Below are 9914 nucleotides of genomic sequence, written 5' to 3' on the forward strand. Positions count from 1 at the left end.
CCAATCAGAGAAGAGACAGCTTCAAGAAGGCGGAGCACAAATAACACATCAGCCAATCAGCAACGACCTAACTCAACGCGTTAGGGTGGAACGTTAGCGGCCTCTAGGGTTAGCACAGTTAGCATCGAGACCAGAGTTTATTTAGAATTTTGTTTAAATTGTTTAATTTCTGTATTAATCTTATAAGTTTATATTGTTTGATGTAGAGCTGGAGGTGGATGTAGAGTTAAAGGTGGATGTAGAGTTAAAGGTGGATGTAGAGTTAAAGGTGGATGTAGAGTTAAAGGTGGATGTAGAGCTAAGTGGATGTAGAGTTAAGGTGGATGTAGAGTTAAAGGTGGATATAGAGCTGGAGGTGGATGTAGTTAAAGGTGGATGTAGAGCTGGAGGTGGATGTAGAGTTAAAGGTGGATGTAGAGTTAAAGGTGGATGTAGAGTTAAAGGTGGATGTAGAGTTAAAGGTGGATGTAGAGTTAAAGGTGGATGTAGAGCTGAGGTGGATGTAGAGTTAAAGGTGGATGTAGAGCTGAAGGTGGATGTAGAGTTAAAGGTGGATGTAGAGTTAAAGGTGGATGTAGAGTTAAAGGTGGATGTAGAGCTGAGTGGATGTAGAGTTAAGGTGGATGTAGAGCTGAGGTGGATGTAGAGTTAAAGGTGGATGTAGAGTTAAAGGTGGATGTAGAGTTAAAGGTGGATGTAGAGTTAAAGGTGGATGTAGAGTTAAAGGTGGATGTAGAGTTAAAGGTGGATGTAGAGCGGAGGTGGATGTGATTAAAGGTGGATGTAGAGTTAAAGGTGGATGTAGAGCTGGAGGTGGATGTAGAGTTAAAGGTGGATGTAGAGCTGAAGGTGGATGTAGAGTTAAAGGTGGATGTAGAGTTAAAGGTGGATGTAGAGTTAAAGGTGGATGTAGAGCTGGAGGTGGATGTAGAGTTAAAGGTGGATGTAGAGCTGAAGGTGGATGTAGAGTTAGAGGTGGATGTAGAGTTAAAGGTGGATGTAGAGTTAAAGGTGGATGTAGAGTTAAAGGTGGATGTAGAGTTAAAGGTGGATGTAGAGCTAGAGGTGGATGTAGAGTTAAAGGTGGATGTAGAGTTAAAGGTGGATGTAGAGCTGAAGGTGGATGTAGAGTTAAAGTGGATGTAGAGCTGAAGGTGGATGTAGAGTTAAAGGTGGATGTAGAGTTAAAGGTGGATGTAGAGTTAAAGGTGGATGTAGAGTTAAAGGTGGATGTAGAGCTGGAGGTGGATGTAGAGTTAAAGGTGGATGTAGAGCTGAAGGTGGATGTAGAGCTGGAGGTGGATGTAGAGTAAAGGTGGATGTAGAGCTGAGGTGGATGTAGAGTTAAAGTGGATGTAGAGTTAAAAGTGGATGTAGAGCTGGAGGTGGATGTAGAGCTGGAGGTGGATGTAGAGTTAAAGGTGGATGTAGAGTTAAAGGTGGATGTAGATTAAAGGTGGATGTAGAGTTAAAGGTGGATGTAGAGCTGGAGGTGGATGTAGAGTTAAAGGTGGATGTAGAGCTGAAGGTGGATGTAGAGTTAAAGTGGATGTAGATGAAGGTGGATGAGTTAAAGGTGGATGTAGAGTTAAAGGTGGATGTAGAGCTGGAGGTGGATGTAAAGTAAAGGTGGATGTAGAGTTAAAGGTGGATGTAAAGTTAAAGGTGGATGTAGAGCTGGAGTGGATGTAGAGTTAAAGGTGGATGTAGAGTTAAAGGTGGATGTAGAGTTAAAGGTGGATGTAGAGCTGAAGGTGGATGTAGAGTTAAAGTGGATGTAGAGTTAAAGGTGGATGAAGTTAAAAGTGGATGTAGAGTTAAAGGTGGATGTAGAGTTAAAAGTGGATGTAAGTTAAAGGTGGATGTAGAGTTGAAGTGGATGTAGAGTTAAAGGTGGATGTAGAGTTAAAGGTGGATGTAGAGTTAGAGTTAAAGGTGGATGTAGAGCTGGAGGTGGATGTAGAGTTAAAGGTGGATGTAGAGTTAAAGGTGGATGTAGAGTTAAAGGTGGATGTAGAGTTAAAGGTGGATGTAGAGTTAAAGGTGGATGTAGAGCTGAAGGTGGATGTAGAGTTAAAGGTGGATGTAGAGTTAAAGGTGGATGTAGAGTTAAAGGTGGATAAGAGTTAAAGGTGATGTAGAGTTAAAGGTGGATGTGAGTTAAAGTGGATGTAGAGTTAAAGGTGGATGTAGAGCTGGAGGTGGATGTAGAGTTAAAGGTGGATGTAGAGCTGAAGGTGGATGTAGAGTTAAAGGTGGATGTAGAGTTAAAGGTGGATGTAGGGTTAAAGGTGGATGAGCTGGAGGTGGATGTAGAATTAAAGATGGATGTAGAGTTAAAGGTGGATGTAGAGTAGAGTTAAAGGTGGATGTAGAGCTGGAGGTGGATGTAAAGTTAAAGGTGGTGTAGAGTTAAAAGTGGATGTAGAGTTAAAGGTGGATGTAGAGTTAAAGGTGGATGTAGAGTTAAAGTGGATGAGTTAAAGGTGGATGTAGAGTTAAAGTGGATGTAGAGTTAAGGTGGATGTGAAGTTAAGGTGGATGTAGAGCTGGTGGATGTAGAGTTAAGGTGGATGTAGAGTTAAAGGTGGATGTAGAGTTAAAGGTGGATGTAGAGTTAAAGGTGGATGTAGAGTTGGAGGTGGATGTAGAGTTAAAGGTGGATGTAGAGTTAAAGGTGGATGTAGAGTTAAAGGTGGATGTAGAGTTAAAGGTGGATGTAGAGCTGGAGGTGGATGTAGAGTTAAAGGTGGATGTAGAGTTAAAGGTGGATGTAGAGCTGAAGGTGGATGTAGAGTTAAAGGTGGATGTAGAGTTAAAGTGGAGAGTGGGATGGAGTTAAAGGTGGATGTAGAGTTAAAGGTGGATGTAGAGTTGAGGTGGATGTAGAGTTAAAGGTGGATGTAGAGCTGGAGGTGGATGTAGAGTTAAAGGTGGATGTAGAGCTGGAGGTGGATGTAGAGTTAAAGGTGGATGTAGAGCTGGAGGTGGATGTAGAGTTAAAGGTGGATGTAGAGCTGGAGGTGGATGTAGAGCTGGAGGTGAATGTAGAGCTGGAGGTGGATGTAGAGTTAAAGGTGGATGTAGAGCTGAAGGTGGATGTAGAGTTAAAGGTGGATGTAGAGTTAAAGGTGGATGTAGAGTTAAAGGTGGATGTAGAGCTGAAGGTGGATGTAGAGCTGGAGGTGGATGTAGAGTTAAAGGTGGATGTAGAGCTGGAGGTGGATGTAGAGTTAAAGGTGGATGTAGAGTTAAAGGTGGATGTAGAGCTGGAGGTGGATGTAGAGCTGGAGGTGGATGTAGAGTTGAAGGTGGATGTAGAGTTAAGGTGGATGTAGAGTTAAAGGTGGATGTAGAGTTAAAGGTGGATGTAGAGTTAAAGGTGGATGTAGAGCTGGAGGTGGATGTAGAGTTAAAGGTGGATGTAGAGCTGAAGGTGGATGTAGAGTTAAAGGTGGATGTAGAGCTGAAGGTGGATGTAGAGTTAAAGGTGGATGTAGAGTTAAAGGTGGATGTAGAGCTGGAGGTGGATGTAGAGTTAAAGGTGGATGTAGAGTTGAAGGTGGATGTAGAGTTAAAGGTGGATGTAGAGCTGAAGGTGGATGTAGAGTTAAAGGTGGATGTAGAGTTAAAGGTGGATGTAGAGCTGGAGGATGTAGAGTTAAAGGTGGATGTAGAGTTAAAGGTGGATGTAGAGCTGGAGGTGGATGTAGAGTTAAAGGTGGATGTAGAGTTAAAGGTGGATGTAGAGTTGAGGTGGATGTAGAGTTGAAGGTGGATGTAGAGCTGGAGGTGGATGTAGAGTTAAAGGTGGATGTAGAGCTGAAGGTGGATGTAGAGTTAAAGGTGGATGTAGAGCTGAAGGTGGATGTAGAGCTGGAGGTGGATGTAGAGTTAAAGGTGGATGTAGAGTTAAAGGTGCAGAGTTAAAGGTGGATGTAGAGTTAAAGGTGGATGTAGAGCTGGAGGTGGATGTAGAGTTAAAGGTGGATGTAGAGTTAAAGGTGGATGTAGAGTTAAAGGTGGATGTAGAGTTAAAGGTGGATGTAGAGTTAAAGGTGGATGTAGAGCTGGAGGTGGATGTAGAGTTAAAGGTGGATGTAGAGTTAAAGGTGGATGTAGAGTTAAAGGTGGATGTAGAGTTAAAGGTGGATGTAGAGTTAAAGGTGGATGTAGAGCTGGAGGTGGATGTAGAGCTGGAGGTGGATGTAGAGTTAAAGGTGGATGTAGAGCTGGAGGTGGATGTAGAGTTAAAGGTGGATGTAGAGCTGGAGGTGGATGTAGAGCTGGAGGTGGATGTAGAGCTGGAGGTGGATGTAGAGTTAAAGGTGGATGTAGAGCTGAAGGTGGATGTAGAGTTAAAGGTGGATGTAGAGTTAAAGGTGGATGTAGAGCTGGAGGTGGATGTAGAGCTGGAGGTGGATGTAGAGTTAAAGGTGGATGTAGAGTTAAAGGTGGATGTAGAGTTAAAGGTGGATGTAGAGTTAAAGGTGGATGTAGAGCTGGAGGTGGATGTAGAGTTAAAGGTGGATGTAGAGCTGAAGGTGGATGTAGAGTTAAAGGTGGATGTAGAGCTGAAGGTGGATGTAGAGTTAAAGGTGGATGTAGAGTTAAAGGTGGATGTAGAGCTGGAGGTGGATGTAGAGTTAAAGGTGGATGTAGAGTTAAAGGTGGATGTAGAGTTAAAGGTGGATGTAGAGCTGGAGGTGGATGTAGAGTTAAAGGTGGATGTAGAGTTAAAGGTGGATGTAGAGCTGGAGGTGGATGTAGAGTTGAAGGTGGATGTAGAGCTGGAGGTGGATGTAGAGTTAAAGGTGGATGTAGAGTTGAAGGTGGATGTAGAGCTGGAGGTGGATGTAGAGTTAAAGGTGGATGTAGAGCTGAAGGTGGATGTAGAGTTAAAGGTGGATGTAGAGCTGGAGGTGGATGTAGAGTTAAAGGTGGATGTAGAGCTGAAGGTGGATGTAGAGTTAAAGGTGGATGTAGAGCTGAAGGTTGATGTAGAGGTAAAGGTGGATGTAGAGCGGAGGTGGATGTAGAGTTAAAGGTGGATGTAGAGCTGGAGGTGGATGTAGAGTTAAAGGTGGATGTAGAGCTGAAGGTGGATGTAGAGCTGGAGGTGGATGTAGAGTTAAAGGTGGATGTAGAGTTGAAGGTGGATGTAGAGCTGGAGGTGGATGTAGAGTTAAAGGTGGATGTAGAGCTGAAGGTGGATGTAGAGCTGGAGGTGGATGTAGAGCTGGAGGTGGATGTAGAGCTGAAGGTGGATGTAGAGCTGAAGGTGGATGTAGAGCTGGAGGTGGATGTAGAGTTAAAGGTGGATGTAGAGTTAGAGGTAAAGGTGGATGTAGAGTTAAAGGTGGATGTAGAGTTAGAGTTAAAGGTGGATGTAGAGTTAAAGGTGGATGTAGAGCTGGAGGTGGATGTAGAGTTAAAGGTGGATGTAGAGCTGGAGGTGGATGTAGAGTTAAAGGTGGATGTAGAGCTGAAGGTGGATGTAGAGCTGGAGGTGGATGTAGAGTTAAAGGTGGATGTAGAGCTGAAGGTGGATGTAGAGTTAAAGGTGGATGTAGAGCTGAAGGTGGATGTAGAGCTGGAGGTGGATGTAGAGCTGGAGGTGGATGTAGAGGTGAAGGTGGATGTAGAGCTGAAGGTGGATGTAGAGCTGAAGGTGGATGTAGAGTTAAAGGTGGATGTAGAGCTGGAGGTGGATGTAGAGTTAAAGGTGGATGTAGAGTTAAAGGTGGATGTAGAGTTAGAGGTAAAGGTGGATGTAGAGCTGGAGGTGGATGTAGAGTTAAAGGTGGATGTAGAGCTGGAGGTGGATGTAGAGTTAAAGGTGGATGTAGAGTTAAAGGTGGATGTAGAGTTCAAGGTGGATGTAGAGCTGCAGGTGGATGTAGAGTTAAAGGTGGATGTAGAGGTGGAGGTGGATGTAGAGTTAAAGGTGGATGTAGAGTTAAAGGTGGATGGAGAGTTACAGTTAAAGGTGGATGTAGAGTTAAAGGTGGATGTAGAGTTAGAGTTAAAGGTGGATGTAGAGTTAAAGGTGGATGTAGAGTTAAAGGTGGATGTAGAGTTAAAGGTGGATGTAGAGTTAAAGGTTGATGTAGAGTTAAAGGTGGATGTAGAGCTGCAGGTGGATGTAGAGGTGGATGTAAAGCTGGAGGTAGATGTAGAGTTAAAGGTGGATGTAGAGTTAAAGGTGGATGTAGAGTTAAAGGTGGATGTAGAGGTAAAGGTGGATGTAGAGCTGGAGGTGGATGTAGAGTTAAAGGTGGATGTAGAGGTGGAGGTGGATGTAGAGTTAAAGGTGGATGTAGAGTTAAAGGTGGATGTAAGTTAGAGTTAAAGGTGGATGTAGAGTTAAAGGTGGATGTAGAGTTAGAGTTAAAGGTGGATGTAGAGTTAAAGGTGGATGTAGAGTTAAAGGTGGATGTAGAGCTGGAGGTGGATGTAGAGTTAAAGGTGGATGTAGAGCTGAAGGTGGATGTAGAGCTGAAGGTGGATGTAGAGCTGCAGGTGGATGTAGAGGTGGATGTAGAGCTGGAGGTGGATGTCAGCAGGTCTCTGATCCTCTGTGCAGACCCCACCCAGGTGGAGCTCCTCCCTGTGGTCACATACCGGCAGTCAGCTGCTGCAGGTCACAGTCGGCCACTATGCTGCTAATGAAAGGAACATTTTATAAACAGACTGGTGCAAACAAGGCTCTTCTATAATCACACCCAACATGGAAAAGAGAGGGCACACCCACTTACACAAATATAGTATGAAAATAAAATACCTTAAATATCTTGTTTGTGTTGCATCATGAGGCTTTTTATTCATTACAGACTTTGAGGAGCGTTAGTTCAACTTTCTGTTCTGTCACAAAGAGCCTCTGTGAAGAAGAGCTCTGCTGCCACCACCTTCACATGGCTTCTACACCCTGAGGCTGCTGCTGGTTCTGGTTCTGGTTCTGGTTCTGGTTCTGTTGGTGGTGGTGGTGGTTCTGGTGCTCACTCACAGCAGGTCCGTTTACAGAACCACAGGAAACACGTGTGCATGTGGTAATTTACTTGTTTCTTGTGGATCAGGGCCTGAAAGGTTCAGAAGCAGGTTGAACTTGTTAGTTCAGCTTCAGTGAAACTGGACTCAGATGTTTGATCCACAGTATCTGTCACACACACATTTATTATCTACAGTAAAGTTTCCTGAGGATTCACTCTGACTCTGTGGTTTGATTTCAGACGTCACCAGTAAGAAGCTGCTGCTGTAACTGAGAGAGTTTCTTTTTTATTACTATGATATTTCATTATTTTACCACTTATTTTAAATGTGCTGCATCAATAAACTTCACCTTCTTTCACTTGAATCTTGAACATTGAGAACCTGAGAACATGGTTTCTAAAACATGAACTAGTTCTCAGCAGCTCGGAGACTTTGACTCTCCACAGTAAACGTGAGCTGGACGCAGACGTTTATCAGCTGCTCAGTGAGAAGGAAGTCTGTTCTGTGCTCTGACGCAGGGAAACAGAGTCTGTCACCCTGAAGTCAACAGACAGGACCCGGCACACACGTGGAGTCAACAGACATGACCCTGCACACCCTGAAGTCAACAGACATGACCCTGCACACACGTGGAGTCAACAGACATGACCCGGCACACACGTGAAGTCAACAGACATGACCCTGCACACCCTGAAGTCAACAGACATGACCCTGCACACCCTGAAGTCAACAGACAGGACCCGGCACACACTTGGAGTCAACAGACATGACCCTGCACACCCTGAAGTCAACAGACATGACCCTGCACACCCTGAAGTCAACAGACATGACCCGGCACACACATGGAGTCAACAGACATGACCCGGCACACACGTGGAGTCAACAGACATGACCCTGCACACCCTGAAGTCAACAGACAGGACCCTGCACACCCTGAAGTCAACAGACAGGACCCAGCACACGTGGAGTCAACAGACATGACCCTGCACACACGTGGAGTCAACAGACAGGACCCTGCACACACGTGGAGTCAACAGACATGACCCTGCACACACGTGGAATCAACAGACATGACCCTGCACACCCTGAAGTCAAACGTCGTGTTCAGGAAAACTCTCACTGACTCTGATGTTCACTTTTCAAAACCCACAGTTAAAATGCTTTGTAATCAAGTTTAAAATTTCACATTTCTTTACAAATTCTTTTAACGTTCACTAACTGCAAAGTGTGAATGTTTTACTTACACAAACAGATGTGTTCACTATTCATAATCCACATATTTCACATTATTTCCCTTTTTATTTTATAACACTAAACTATAGAACATCTTATTTTGAGCAATGTTTTACCTTCAACTGCAGTTTTCAAAGCAATTTCATCAATATTTGCTGCTGTAAATTGTCAGTAAATCATATCGGTTATTATTCAAAGCAACGTGTGTGACGCTCACTGGAAGATAAAGATGATGTTTCAGCCGTCGTGGTGACGAACATGTAAAAACTCAGCTGATGTCAGTTCAGTGTCTGATTCAGGAAACTTTACTGTAGATAATATATATATATATATATATTTACTTTGTACATTATAATCTGCTCTATATCAAGTCTCTAATAGTAGTGGTGGAAAAAGAATGCATCACTTCACTATACAACATCACTTCCTTCATGGTTACATCATGATGACATCACAGGATGTGGTGTCTCCAGTCTGGATGCAGAGACACATGGAAAAGTCAACGCTGAACCAAACCTATGACGTACTTCGTTTTCATGTCTTCATGACATCACAGATCACCAGGAAGTAATTTACTGATAATAAAGTGTCTCTGTCATGTGAGCAGATCCCTGGGATCCTGACCTTTGACCTTTGACCTTCAAAATCACTCATCTGGGGATAAAGGAGTTTCCCAACAAGAAGAATCTGTGATTGTTGTTATTTTGTAAACATGTGATAGACTGAGGATGAAGATGATGAAGCTCAACCAATCCTGAGCCAGTCTCAGCTGCCAATCATCTTATTCATCAAGAGTGTATGAAACACACACACACAGACAGACACACACAACTGTTGTTGCTCTGTGGATCAGCAGACACACAAACACAATCTGCCTCCAACACACACAAGCTCAGTTTGTTATGAGGTCATTGCAACACAACAGCACAGTTGTGTGCAGCTGGAGTTTCAACCATTCAGTCATTTCCAACCGGCTGTCCAGGACAAGTAACCTGTTCTGTGCACGCTCCTTGTCCCAGAGGTGGAAAAACATGGAGGAGGAAACTGACTCAGTCTCACCACACACACAGTGAGAAGGTTCGATCCCCGTCCTCATTCACCTCAGTTACTGTGAACTGTTCCGATCCAGCCACAGAGAACCAGTCCTCCTGCCGCCTCTCAGCAGCGAGTGAGAGGAACTGAGCAGCATCACAGAACCTCAGCGTTACCATGGCAGCGTCATCACATCCCACTGACACTCTGTATCCATAGCAACAACATCTGTAGGTGTGTCAGTGCTCTGTACCTGTTTCCTGCTGGTGAACGCTCACAGGTTCCAGACTGAGACAGGGGAGAGCAGAGCATCATGGGAGATCTGGTTTATTCAATAAATGACAGGTTTATGATTGTGAATAAAAAAATACAAATCAGAGCAGTAACACCATTTTACACTTTGTGAGCCAAGACATCCATCATCCATCCATCATCTGTCCATCCATCATCTGTCTATCTGTCCATCTGTCCATCATCCATCCATCATCTGTCCATCCATCATCTGTCTATCTGTCCATCTGTCCATCATCCATCCATCATCTGTCCATCTGTCCATCATCTGTCTATCTGTCCATCTGTCCATCCATCATCTGTCTATCTGTCCATCTGTCCATCATCTGTCTATCTGTCCATCTGTCCATCATCTGTCTATCTGTCCA

Source organism: Hippoglossus stenolepis, chromosome 1 (genome assembly GCF_022539355.2).
Source record: "Hippoglossus stenolepis isolate QCI-W04-F060 chromosome 1, HSTE1.2, whole genome shotgun sequence".
Classification (NCBI taxonomy): domain Eukaryota; kingdom Metazoa; phylum Chordata; class Actinopteri; order Pleuronectiformes; family Pleuronectidae; genus Hippoglossus; species Hippoglossus stenolepis.